The 15,116-nt window shown below is 37.7% G+C and overlaps 1 long non-coding RNA gene across 2 annotated transcripts in view; it reads left to right on the forward strand.

Annotated features, from left to right (window-relative positions):
- The first annotated feature begins 5,125 nt into the window (after window positions 1–5,125).
- The window catches only part of LOC138831609 (uncharacterized), a 31,033-nt gene continuing 21,042 nt past the window's right edge, over window positions 5,126–15,116 (forward strand). For both annotated transcript variants that reach the window (XR_011373401.1, XR_011373400.1), the window contains exon 1: window positions 5,126–5,258. This is a non-coding gene — a long non-coding RNA (uncharacterized lncRNA). The remainder of the gene's footprint in view (window positions 5,259–15,116) is intronic.

Raw genomic sequence — 15,116 nt, forward strand, 5'->3', positions numbered from 1 at the left:
TTTAAAGCTTCTTACAGGTGAATGCTGAGTTCCAGTTCAGCAAGAAGATTATCCAGAAGATTCTAGCAAATACATATTTTTTTAAACAGTAAGCATGGCTGAGTGTTGGTGGCATCGATCAGAAGGTTGAGCTCTGAGGATCACGGTTTGAAACCAGCCTTAGCATGAGACTTATCTCTAATTAACCAGTAAAAAATCCAGAAGTAGAGGTGTGGATTAAGTGGTAGAACACTAGCCTCAAGTAAAAGAAGATCAGGGAAGCTCTCTGAGGTTAAGTCCTGGGATTAGCATAGACACACACACACACACACACACACACATACACACACACACACACACACACACACACACACACACACACACAAAGCGGGGTGGGCTGGAAATGTGGCTTAGTGGTAGAGTGCTTGCCTAGCATGCATGAAGCCCTGGGTTCTATTCCTCAGTACCACATAAACAGAAAAAGCTGGAAGTGCTGCTGTGGCTCAAGTGGAAAAGCACTTACCAAAAGAAGCTCAGTTACAGTGCCTAGGCCCTGAGTTCAAGTCCCAGGACTGGCAAAAAAAAAAGCTGAGGATGCTGGTACACATTCTATAATCCCAGCACATATGAGGCTGAGGCAGGAGGATTATTGAATTAGAGGGCAGCCTGAATTACACAGTAAGGTACAAATTTAGATCCATTCATTGTAGCACATGCCTGTGATCTCGGCTACTCAGTAAGTGGAGATCTCAAGGATTATAATTTGAAACCAGGCCTGGGCAAAACTGAGACCTTATCTAAAAAAATAACTAAAGAAAAAATGATAGAGGTGTATGCCTCAAGTGGTAGAGCACCTGCCTAGCAAGCATGAGATCTTGAATTCAAACCTTACTTTCACCAAAACAATAATGATTACAACAAATAATACATTGAAATGAAATGTAAGACTATGAAAAGGTGTTTGATATCATAGGTTAGCCATAATACACATTGGAAACTATGAAGAAGCAACACTGATCACAATAGTGTGGCTAAAATCTAGAAATCTAGGAAATTTTGGTAAGACTGAGAAGCTGACACTTCATACTTGCTGACAGGAGTGTGAAATGAGACCATTAGAAATAGTGTTATGCTTTCCAGCAAAGTCTACTTAGCGCTGTCATGTACCACATGAATCTCCTTGCTAGAGGCCCAAGGTGGACATACGGCAGTGGTTCATTAGGAAAAGTTATGCACATAAGAACTCATGATTAAGGATAAGCTGTGCATATATATATATATATATATACACATATATCTGTATATATATATACAGATATATATATGAAATAAATCTTTAAAAATTAGGTTTTGTTTCCAGGGTTTTACAAAAACTTTATTTATCTCTCATGACTCTGTGAATTCTGTATTTATCTCCACTAATTTCTTCCCCATCAAGGCCAAGCGTAATATATATATATATATATATATATATATATATATATATATATATATATATAATGTCTCTAGAGAAAACACTTTCCTAGCATATGAATTTTAAAGAATATACTTTACACAAACTTTTCTGGTGCTTTAGAAATACATCAGAAATCCTTTCAAATGATGGGTTTTCACCTTTGAAAAAAATGACCCAGATGTAATTCAATGATGCTATGTATATAAAACATTACCTGATGGAACCACTGGCAATATACTGAAACTGATGTCTTGTCATCCTAGCTCTTATGTTTATTACTGGAGGCATGGTATACTATTATCATTTTAATTAATTTCCATTTTTTAAAAATGGTTTTTAAAGCAAGTATAACAGGACTAAAGTAGAGATAAGTAGAAAAAGAGAGAAAAATACTTCCTGCTCCCTATGCTAGAATAATAGAATTAAAGACTCCTGTTTTATTGTTTTGGAGTTCTTTTTTTTCTCAACTTCAATTTTTTAAAAACTTGTGGCCAACAACATTTAACAAGATTTTCCTTGTTAATCATTTTTCAGTGCACAGGTCAGTAGGTTAAGCACAGCTATATATCAATTAAGGAAGTGGAAACTTCTAGAAATGTGCTATTAGGTGATTTTTATCATTGTGTGGCATCTTGGTGAACTGCCTCAGTGTAAATGGTCTCCATGATTTCCTAGATGTGGCCTCATTTCATACAACCAAGAGATGTGCAAATTGTGAGAAGTTCAAGGTCACTGCAAGTGAAACACAGCATGCTCCTTTACAGTCAACCCTTCTTTGATCAGAGTATGCGCCAATAGTAAAGGTTTGTTTGCTCAATACACAAACCAGGAACCGCCACTCATTGTCATTATCTAATTTTGTATCCTATAATTTTATACAGCTGGCTGCCCAGTGGGTTTGCTCACACCTGCATCACCACAAGTGTAGGAATAATGAATTGCTATAGTCTTTGGATTGCTTCAACATATTCAGCCATAGGAAAGTCTTCAACACCGTTATAATCCTGTGAGAGAACAGCGTGGTGAGTTTACTTAAACACAACATCCTGACATGGTGAAGGACTGCTAATTCAACACCTTCGCTCCAGAACATTGAGAGTTTTAAAATGTCTTCATTATAAAATCAAAATGTAAAGCAATGTGTGTAGGCTGTGGTTGGTGTTTTATGCCTCTTCAGAAATCTGGATTTTTTTTTTTTGGTGTGTATGTGTGGGTAGGAGGAGATTTCTTGGTACAAAGGCAATTCTAGTGTGTTAAAAAATTTTGTCTCTCTTCATATTGAAATTATGGCATGGGTCTTAGGCTCAGCTTCTCTGAGCTATTAACCTTCAGTTAACTCAATTACAATGCTCCTCTTAATAGTTTAAGCCCAATCGAGTTGTTTCTGCTCTACAAAGGCTTGGAGTGCATGGGATTAAATTCCTTCTCTGGGGTCCTGTCTGGAAACTATCAGTGTAGATGATAGTCAGCATAGACAACAGCAATCATAGAAGAGGAGAACTGGGCTGATGAGATTATGGGACTGGCTGCCTTCACCCAGCAGGGCAAATGACTGGAGACCTTTGAATTCAAATTTCTTCACTATGCATGAATAAGATAGTGAAAATGTGAGTTACAATGATGAGTGTAGGAAGAGTCTTAAATGCCAAATATGCATTACCCAGTTGACAGTTTGCACTAATTACCACGCTGGAGCTAAACTCAAGCCAGGCAGTTGGGGACACTGGTCACCCGGGTTATCAATATCCTATCAGCAGGGCCCTGGGCCTTGAACACAGAGCCTGGGCATTTTCCCTGACATTCTTTTTCTCAAGGCTAGCGCTCTACCTCTTGCACCAGAGCCATATCCCCAGCTTTTCCTAAGTAGTTTATTGGAGATTAAAGTCTCACAAATTTTCCTGCCCCGGTGGGCTTTCAACTGCAGTCCTCAGATCTCTGCCTCTTGAGTAGCTAGGATTACAGGCATGAGACACCTGAGCTGGACTTTCTATTCTGTACTATACTTGGTATATTGCACTGGTTTGTGGTTATGGGAAAAATTCTCCCTATGCACAAGAACAGCACACACACACACACACACACACACACACACACACACACACACACACGTGCTTGTGAGAATGCATTCTGTGAAGCCTTTTCTTTATAATCTGTCATTCTGAAACTTTGTTTTCCAATGTTTGGCTGTATCTAAAAACATGTGACTTGTTTTTTAAAAAATAATTTTATTGTATATTAAGGAGATTTCATGGTGATAATTGCATACAAATGCAGTTTACATTGAACAAGTTCACTTTATGTTATCCTCCTGAACATCTCCTTTCTTCCTTTTCAGCTTTTAATAATACTGTGCTAAGTGTTAAAGAAAACTTGCATATGCTTTTCTATGCCAGATGCTAGGAAAGAGGCTGATAGGATTGAGGACAGAACGTTACTGAGGGAGGTGAGTAGAAATGGTAGATATTTGTAGAATATAAATTTTTTTAGAAGAAATTTACAGATATACTCAAGTCTCTGAGATCAAACAATGCAGATTTGGATATTTATTGATATTTGGGTATTAGGTAGAACATTCCTATTACTTAAGGTGAAATGTTATTTGTTTAAGTTGTTTGTAGGATAAGGAGGATTTCCAAGCTAAAATGGATGGTTTAAATCCAGACAATGGACCAAGAATAGTGAAATGACACCTAGGTAGTAACCTTATTAAAAGTACATTGTGTAGGTATACAGTTTTATCCTAAAAATACAGTGGGCCTCTGATAGGGTAAGATAAAACTGTAAGCATTAATTAGCTGAGCTGTGTTTTCTAGGCTTGATTCTTGTGCTTACTTTTTGTATAGACATCTTTTTGAGATTTTTTTCTTTTTCTTTTCTTTTCTTTTTTGCTGATCCTGGGGCCTGAAATCAGGGCCTGGGAGCTGACCTAGAGCTTCTTTTGATCAAGGCTAGTGCTCTACCACTTTTGCCACAGCGTTACTTCCAGCTTTTTCTGAATAGTTTCTTAGAGATAAGAGTCTCATGGCCTTTCCTGCCTGGGCTGGCTTCAAACTGCCATCCTTAAATTTCAGTCTCATAAGTAGCTAGAATTACAGGTGTGAGCTACCAGCATCCTGGTAATTTTTTTCCTTTCCTTTTTTTTTAAAAAAACAAAACCTTTATTAACATTTTGAACAGGTTCAGCTAATACCCAAACTGGTATTATTCTAAGATTAAATTGGGCAAATGCCTGTAGTGCTGAGTAATACCATCACTGGGCACTGGGAGGGTCAGCTGTAAAATGAATAGCTACACCTGAGATGGAGAGCCAGGTGCAGAGTGGACTGTTTCTGAATGCTGTCATCAGAAAGAGTGTGGTAATTTTCCAGTTGCTTGCTTGTGAAGATCAGCCTCTGCTGATCTGAATCTTTTTTTCCCTTGTTATCTTTAGTTATGCAAAGGAGTTGCCATTTAACAGAGCAGTTGATGAATAAAATATATCTTGATCAATGTCACCCCTTTTTTGCCATCTTATAAAAGGAATAAAACATCTCATTTGACCATCCTGTGTTTATAGGCAGAAAATCTATTTAAAATTGTGTTGCTATCCTTTGTTCTCCTGCTTCTAGAATCCTCTAACATTGTTTGTGCCCCTCCTAGCATTCCAGTAAAATGCCATAGAGTAGGTGATGTGTGGGGATGGGAGGGGAATGCCAGGATATGACCGATAGGACTGGAGAGTCTTCAAATCCGTGCCACAGGCTGTATAACCATTGTATGCCCAGACTTCAGGGACAGATATGGGAGATCTACTTGTAACCTCAAGAGAAATGTATTTAGCACTGTGAGTTCAAAACTCCTATCCTAACAAGTAGTGCCAAGGAAACTTTCTTTTCTGTAAATGTTTTTTTAGTGTAAAAATGCTGTAACGAGTACATTTCCTATCGAGCATTGTTAATTCCTCCTTTGTTTTTCCCCCTACCATCCCTTCCCTCCCCAACTTATCCCTTTCCCCCCACCAAGTTGTAAAGTTCGTTTTCAACATAACTTCTTCTATATCTCGTTGTTATAATGGGTCAACCTGTATCCTTTTTTTTCTTTTCCTTTATTTATATATTTATTCATTTTATTTTTTAAATAATTTTTTTTCTTTCTTTCTTTTTTTATTGTGAAAATACCGTACAAAGGAGTTACATTTACATGGGCAAGGTAATGAGTACATTTCTTTTTTTTTTTAATGTTCTTACTTTTTTTTCTTATTGTGAAAATACTGTACAGAGTGGTTACAATTACATGGGCAAGATAATGAGTACATTTTTTATCAAGCATTATAGTCTTCTCCTTTGTTTCCCCTTCCCATCCCTTTCCATCCTCCCCCCCTCCCCCACTCAATCCTCCCCGCTTACCCTTCCCCTCTCCCCCCACCAAAGTTGTAAAGTTCATTTTTCGACATAATGACTTGTACATCTCATTGTTGCAATGGGTTAAATAAGTTTTTTTTTATTGTGAAAATACTGTACAGAGGGGTTATAGTTACATGAGCAAGGTAATGAGTACATTTCTTTTTTTTTTTTTTTTTGGGTCCGGTCGTGGGGCCTGAACTCTGGGCCTGGGCGCTGTCCCTCAGCTCTTCAGCTCAAGGGTAGCGCTCTACCACTTGAGCCACAGTGCCACTTCCAGCTTTTTTCTTTTTGCTTATGTGGTGCTGAGGAATCGAACCCAGGGCCTTGAGCATGCAAGGCAAGCGCTCTACCACTGAGCCACCTTCCCAGCCCAGAGTACATTTCTTATCAAACATTGTTGCCTCCTTCTTTGTTTTTCCCCTATCATCCCTGCCCTCCCATCTCCATTACTACACTTCCCCCGCTCCAACCCACCCTCTTCCCCTACTGCCGCCAAAATTGTAAAGTTCGTTTTTCGTTTTTCGACATAGTGTCTTGTACATCTCATTGTTGCAATGGCTCCACCTGTATCCCTATTTAAACAATTTGTTTTCTCCCTTCCCTTCCCCAAATTATACTAACATCAAATACAGTGAAAACAGGGGTTATACTGTGGGGGAGGGACAAGACCATACTAAAGCTACCAGCACGACTATGTTTATTGCAGCATTATTTACGATAGCTAAGAAATGGAACCAACCCAGATACCCCTCAGTAGATGAATGCATCAAGAAAATGTGGTATATATACGCAATGGAAAGAATGACATTGCCCCATTTGTTAGGAAATGGAAAGATTTGGAAAAAATTATATTAAGTGAAGTAAGCCAGGCCCAAAGAAACATAGGTCCCATGGTTTCCCTTATTTGCAATAACTAGTATATGTCTGAGACAAGCAGAAAGGTCAGATAAGATGATGTTAAATGAAATGAACCCCAAGATAAGGACACAGGTGGTTTTTTTCTTTCTTGCTATTGTTTCTAACATATCAACCTGTATCCTTATTTTGGCATTTTGTTATTTCCCTTCCCGTCCCCAAGTTAGAAAAATGTATATACAAGACGCAGGGCACTGACATCAAATACAGTGAAAACAGGAGTTATACTATGGGGGAAGAACATACAAAAGAAACAAAAACAATCACATAGTACATTTTCAATTCATTAAAAACAATAGCAAGAAAGAAAAAAACCAGTTATGTCCTTATCTTGGAGTTCATTTCACTTAATATCATCTTATATGGTCATATGTACATAGCTTTTGACCTTTTCTGCTTGTCCTAGACTTATACAAGTTATTGCAAGTAAGGGAAACCATAGGACCTTTCTTTGGATCTGGCTTACTTCACTTAATAAAAATTATCTTTGGAGCTGGAGGGAACCCTACTGCATTGTTGGTGGGAGTGAACTTATTCAACCACTTTGGAAAGCAGTATGGAGGTTCCTCAAAAGACTCCACATAGAACTCCCCTATGACCCAGCAATCCCACTTTTGGGCATTTACCCAAATGATCACAAACAAGGTTACCAGAACAGCTATGTTTATTGTAGCATTATTTACCGTAGCTAAGATATGGAACCAACTCAGATGCCCCTCAGTAGATGAAAGGATCAAGAAAATGTTATATATATCTATATCTATCTATCTATCTCTCTCTCTCTCTCTCTCTATATATATATGCACACACACACAAAATGGAATTCTATGCCTTCATCAGAAAGAATGACATTGCCCCATTTGTTAGGAAATGGAAAGACTTGGAAAAAATTATATTAAGGAGATTTTCTGACCTACAGGTCAAGGCTACCCACACCCTGGGGCCATCTTTTTTCCCAGTGCTTGCATGTGGCCAGGGAGGTGGGATCCAAAGAATTACAAAGGGAATGATTATCCAGGTGTCTACATTTTGGAACCAAGCTCTCCTATCAGCTTATACTGTATGACATTTTGGAATCCATTCTTTTTTTTCTCTTGTTTTGAATTTGTTTATTTAAAAAAAAATTTATTGTGAAAATACCTTACAGAGGGGTTCCAATTACATGGGCAAGGTAATGAGTACATTTCTTTATTTGTACATTTTTTTAATTGTAAAAATGCTGTACAGAGAGGTTACAGTTACATTAGCAAGGTAATGAGCACATTTCCTATTGAGCATTGTTGCCTCCTCCTTTGTTTTCCCCCTACCATCCCTCCCCTCCCACCCTCACAACTAGCACCCCCCACCTCCGCCGAAGTTGTAAAGTTCCTTTTTAGTGTTTTGTACATCTTATTGCTACAATGGGTCAACCTGTATCCTTATTTAAGCATTTTGTTTTTTCCCTTCCCCTCCCTGAATTAGAGAAGTGTATATACAAGATGCAGGGCACCGACATCAAATACAGTGAAAATAGGGGTTATACCGTGGGGGAGGAACATACAAAGCAACAACAAAATCTATTCTTAGAAGTTACAAAGGAAATAGGATATTTGTGTTCTGTTCCGAAGTCTAGCTTGTATCTTTCTAGATCTTTAAGTAGTGTTTTTTGGTCTATATTCATCTTTGACTTCATGGGTTTTTTTTTTTTAAAGTAAAATAATGTGTGGATGAAACCCACTAACATTTTCATATACTTTAGAATCATTTGAAAGCCTTGTTGTCCTGGATATGAAATACCTGCCAAAGATTACCATCATTGGTCAAATTCGCATTTACAAATTACAAGAAATGATATTATTGAGAGAAACTAACAGCATGTCTCTTTAGAGCACATGTGCCTTGGAACAAAGGAATGGCCAATTCACTTGAAAGAAATCTCTTGCTTTTTTGTTGTTGTCGTTTCATGCTACTAGGGTTTGTACTCAGATCTCTGCCATGTGCTGGGCAGACTTTACCCTTGATCCACTCCATCACCTGTTTTTATACTGGTTATTTCTCATTCTATGTCCAAGCCAGCCTGGACTTTGATCCTCCTATTTGTGCTTCCCTTTGTTGCTGGGTTAATGGACACAAACAGATTCCTAGACATTGGTTGAGATGGAATCTTGCAGACTCTTTTCCCTCAGGCTGGCTTGGAATCATGATTCCCTGATATCTCCTTTCCAAGTATCTAGGCTTATAGGCCTAAGCTATCATGCCCAGCTTTTCTTTCAGTTTGGACCATCAGACTAGGTAGGTCTCAAACTTTTTGTTTAAACTGCCCCAAATAGGCTTTTGTTTTTTTTTCTCTGAAACTTTTATTTAGTAACTGATCTAATTAACTTGGATGTACTGTTCTATTTGAATTTCATAATCAGAGAAGGGGGAAATACCCCCAAACCATTACTGATTATTGAGGCATTCAGGCACTAAGGTATCTTGTTTAATAAACCCCTGAAGAATTCTAATGGCAGAATTGTCCCTGATTTGTGGAGACTTAACACTTCATAACATCTCCATGGCGATTTCCATCATGTTTCACATTTAATCTCAAAAACAAGTGTTTTCTGCCAGTCCTTCCACCCACGTTTTAATTTTCCCTCACAGAAAATTGTTTGGGCTAATACAGAATATCTGAATATATCCTCATATCTTCCTGCAGATATATTTATAAACAAATATAATTGCCTAGTAATTTGGATTATTTCTTAGGTTCAATCAGATTAAATACTGTTGTTAAAAATGTGAATTTAAACAAAAAATTTCTTACACATTATCTTCCTTATTTGAATAATTATGTTTCCCTAATTTTGATGGAAGAAATTCCTCCCAATAGTTATACCAGCTGGAAAAAAAGAGCTATTCCCTAAGGTACAGAGACAATATCAAACATTTTATTAGTGCTTACTATGAGCCAACTGCTTAACTAATACTGATTTAATCCTCACAATAATACTCTAAGGTAAGTAATTTTTTTATTCACATTTGCTGAGGAGAAACGTAGGAGAATGTAGGATATTAAGGAAAATTTTCAAAGCCACACAGCTAAGTAAGGGATACAAAATTCATTTCTGAATTCATTTTCTCTTTAAGCCTAAGCTTAACATTGTGTAGGTCGGTAGTTCTGTGTGAAGTTAATATCTGTTTTGTTTTGGCTATCTGGGAGTTAGGTGTTAAGCAATTGTGGATGAGGATAGACTTCTGTAATCACATTCTCTTACTGATTTGAGTAGATAGTAGTCATCTATGATTACTGACAGTGGATTGTTTGGTTCATGCCACTATTAGTTATCCCACTTCCCCAATGTGTGTTATATGTGGACTCAACCCTGCAGGACAAGGCTGTAGGAGAGACAGGACCCTCTACTACCTGCTTTCCTGGCTTTCTGTGCCATGTCCTATAGTGACCTGTTTTTCTTGTAATAAGAAGAGGTACCTCATAAGTCTTTGGGATTTATCTTTTTTTTATTTAACAGAAGAAGCAGTTCCTTTTACATCTCATTTACATTGAGATATTTTCTTTGTTGTGCATTGCTAAAACTCAGATATTGCAGAAAGATCATTGAACAATCCACAGACATCTACTTAGCTTCAACAAGGTCTGAACAGAAGCCTACAGACTGGCAGGCACCATCCAAGAAGGAATTCTGAACATAGCTCTGTCTAGTGACAATCCTGTTCCTCGTATAAATGAGATAGAAGAACATGGCTCTAGGCCTTACAAGACAGGGACCTAAATGCCAAAGTTGTCAATGCATTCTTGTTAGACTGCAGACAAGTTACTCTGGGCACCAGTTCCATTGTAAAACATAGATCATTTGGTTTCCCAATGTAACTCCTTAAGATTGTGAGGATTCATGAATAGTATTTTGAAAAGTGTGATCAGAGCATAATGACACACACTTATAGGAAATAGAATAAGTGTCTGGGAGCTATCCTTTGTATGTAAGCAGATCCTGATGACAACAGGAAACACAGCCAATGGAAGGTTCTACGGAAAGGTATCCTTTTCTTTCTTATCTTTAGTGTGACATTTTGTTTATAAGTTTGGTTTTTAGCCCAGCTGACTGCAGGCATCTCTGTGAAGTCTGTACAGTCAGAATAATAGCAAAAGTACCTATTAAACCACTGGTTCTACCTAACCACAGGTCTGCATCTGTGGATTTAAACAGCCTTAGGGTAAAAATATTTGGTAAACACTTGTGTCTGTACTGAACATGTTTAGATCTTTCATGCCATTTTCCCTAAATAATACAGAATAACAACTATTTGCATGGTATTTATATTGCATTATGTACTATAATCTAGAGATGATTTAAAATATAAGGAGATGGGCACTGGTGGCTCATGCCTGTAATCCTAGCTATTCAGGAGGCTAAAATCTGAGGATCATACTTCAAAGCCAGCCAGGCAGAAAAGTCTGTGAGAACTTCATCTCCAATTAACTACCAAAAAGGCAGAAGTGGTGCTGTAGCTCAAGTGGTAGAATGCTAACCTTGAGAAAAAAAACAAAGGGAAAGTTTCCAGGATCTGAGTGTGTGTACACACACGAAGATGGATATGTGAAAATTATTAGCAAATACTATGCCATTCTACACCAGGGACAGGAGATTCCATGTACTTTTTTTTGTTAGTCTTGGGGTCTGAACTCTGGGCCTGGCACTGTCCCTCAGCTCTTCAGCTCAAGGCTCTTCAGCTCTACCACTTAAGCTACAGCACCACTTCTGGCTTTTTCTGCTTATGGGGTGCTGAGGAATCGAACCCAGGGCCTCAGGCATGCAAGGCAAGCGCTCTACCACTGAGCCACCTTCCCAGCCCAATTTCATGTATTTTTAGATACACTATTGTGCTGTAGATACTGAGAGATGATTTTACTTCTAAGTGTATTTCTAAATGCAAAGGGCAAGATAGCTAATGGAGCAACAATTTTATGTGCCTTCTTAATAGTAGTTAACTCTGCAAAAACCAAAGGAAGGCCAGACAGGTGGGCCTCATCTAATTACTCTTTAAAATCACATATTTTTCACTGCTTGGTAAAAGAAGTCAAAGACGCTCCAAGTAATGTGCTAGATGGAACCTGCCCTGAAGATGCAAGGAGGCATGTGACAAGGAATGGTGTGGCCTCTAGAAGCTGAGAGTGGCCAACAGCCAGCAAGGAAACTGCTATTCTATCCTTACAACTGCAAGAATCTGAATCTTGTCAATAATATGAAAGAGCTTTGAAGTGAATCTTCCTGTCAGGCATCCTGGAGCATGCCTGTATTCCAAGTCTTCTGGAGGCCGGGGAGGGAGGACTGTGCTATATAATGAGATCTGGTCTCAAAGAAAAGCAAAAGCAAAACAAAAATCAAAACCCAAAGCCCAAACATCACCAGCTCACTCACAATTAAAAATAAATCTCCTGGTGCTTCTAGGTGAGAGCTCTTCCTGCCTAACAACTTGATTTTGGTCTGTGAAATCCTGAGCAGAGAATCCAGTCAGACCTGCCTAGAGTGGCCTGCAGGGCTCTGAACTAATAAATGGATATGATTTAAGCTACCTACCTCATGTTTACTTGGTACAAGGCAACAGGGAATTAAAATGCTATTGCCTGCATATAAGTTTCTGCATTCCTATTGCTCCTGTTTGGACTATGTCTCTTCACTAGAAGTTGAATTGGGTCTTTATTCTGGTGTGTTCTATTGATTTAAACTCCCATAATACATCTGGCTGAGTATGGATGAGAAATATGTATTTTTCCATTCAATAAAGGCATAAATGTCTATTCTGTGCACAGTATTTTCTTGATATTGGAGAGCAAATAACAAAACATATCATCTTTGTTCTCATAGAGCTTGCATTCTGGTTTGTAATTTAGGTGTTAATTAAAGGAATACAAACTATAATATTGGCTATTGTGAAAATGTAAAGAAAGTATGGCTGGAAGGATAAACCAAGTATTGTTAATTATGGTTGAGAAAATAAGATTTTATTGGGAGAGTTTTGAATAAAGGGGTGAACAGTTATGAATTTTGGTGAGGATCGCTGGCTTTTCTGTAGCTCACACTAAATTATGAGGCAGGGGTGGGAAAGATAAGAGGAGGGAAGAGCACATAATGAAAGAAATCCAGAGGAAATATACTGGGGAGTGGCACTGAGTGGAAGTGGGCGGGGATGATGGGAAGTGAATCTATGGGATAGCAGGAGAGGAATAACCACAAAACAATTTTTAGTTCTAAAATACCAGCTAGCTCTTGAGTGTTGTTATTCAAGTCCTCACTCCTGAATACTGACTGACATTCAAATCCAATTTAGGCTTGACAAATCACAGAGATTACTTCATTTATGCATTAGAATAAGCATATGAAGACAGTATTGCCTATTCCATTTAAATTGTTGCATATTAAGAGTCTCTAGGGTTGTTTGAGAACAGATGGAATTCTATGTTTACCATTGGTTTAATATTGAAGTTGTCTCTCAATCCTAGCCACACTGTCTTTCAAGATTTTTTTTCTTGTAGGTGATTCTAGATCCTAGCATTAGCGTCTATCAAGAATGGCTAAATGAACTCAAGTCCAGGGATCATGGGATGACATTTTTTTTAACATCTGGAATTTTCTTCTGCTTTACAACAATGCCTGAGCAGAGACTGTCACTAGCTCTGGTCCTACTTTCTGTAAGTGCCAATGTCTTCTGAGAGTGCCACCTGAATAAGATGGTATCTTTGTGAATGGCACTGGAGTCAGACCACAGTCTATGGGATTGACCATGGTCTGCAGAATTGCCAGTTGAAAGCACAATGCCATTTCAAACTCCCATTTCTCTCTTACTTAACAGTGTTATTCTCTAATCCTTCATTGGGGCTTGATGGCATCAGTGTCTGGACTAAGGATAGTATCTCAGTCACTGCAGGAGCTTTTGAGACAGGGAAATCTGTTTCCACTCATAGCTGTCATTGGTCTGGATAATATAATGATATGTTTGTCCCATACTTCCTATTAGCATCAATTAGTTGTACAAAGAATTTCCACCTTGATGAATCCATAACCTCATATAATATACCTTCCAGATTTCCATTTCTGACATCTGCTTTCTAAAGTTGTGTAACATGCTCGAGTAATGAAATGCCCAGAGCACTTAAGTGATCTAGTACCAATTCTTCACATTTCTTTTAAAATATAGTTATTTAAAATGAGAAACTAAGCCAGGGTCTTTTTTTCCCTTTCCTTTCCTGGGTGGAAAATGTCTGTCTCTCTCTGTCTCTCTGTCTCTCCATCTCTCTGTCTCTCTCTGTCTGTCTGTCTCTCTCTCCCATCTGGTTCTTCCTACTTTACTGTGTTTTACCAAAATCGATCTTCACTAAAACTTCAAAAATGAAATCTAAAATCACATATACAATGCTTACTCTCTTGGTATGCTTTTGGAAAATGAAAAGGAAGATGTGTTCTGAAAATGTTTGAGAAATATCTGTTCTGTGATCGCTTTTGAGTCAAAAGTGAGTCCACAAAGATAAATCACCCCTGCCTGTATGGAGCCTCAGTAAGTAGAATAAGCCATCATTTGTACACAATCAAGTATTCATAAATAACTGTGCCAATAGATACAAGAAGAAAAACAATATAAATGTTATTTTCATGTTAAGTCTGAGGAAGAATTTGCTGTATGTTATTTATGTCCTAAGAAAACTTGGAGAAATAGCTAAGATATGGAACCAACCCAGATGCCTCTAAATGATGCCAGTAAATGAATGGATCAAGAAGATGTGTGGTATATATATATATATATATATATATATATATATATATATATATATATATATACACACACACACACACACATATACATACATACACACATACAATGGAGTTCTATGTTTCCATCAGAAAGAATAATATTGCCCCATTCATAAGGAAATGGATGGAATGACCTGGAAAAATTCATATTAAGCAAAGCAAGCCAGGCCCCCCCAAAAAACAGGTTGCATGGTTTTCCTCATTTGTAATAACTAGAATAATCTATAATAATGGAAGATCACAATAGCCCAATCACTAAGTGCATAGGACAATATATAATGAAGTGTATCAAAATGAACTCCAAGAATTGGAAATAAGAGTTTTTTTTTATTGTCCAAAAATATTATTTTTATTTTCTGAAACACTCTGGAAATTAAAAAAAAACAAATATCTTATAAGATTCCATGTTAAGAGAAAAATGTTGATACTGTGTCATGACCTCTATCCTCTCCATTGATTTTTTTTAATTGTATTTTATTTTATTTGAGAACATACTGTACAGAGGGGCTACAATTACATGGGCAGGATAATGCATACATTTCTTACCAAGCATTGCAGCCTCCTCCTTTGTTTACCCTTCACTTCCCTTCTCCG

The sequence above is a fragment of the Dipodomys merriami genome, unplaced genomic scaffold (genome assembly GCF_024711535.1).
Source record: "Dipodomys merriami isolate MVZ:Mamm:240054 unplaced genomic scaffold, mDipMer1.0.p SCAF_2, whole genome shotgun sequence".
Lineage (NCBI taxonomy): Eukaryota > Metazoa > Chordata > Mammalia > Rodentia > Heteromyidae > Dipodomys > Dipodomys merriami.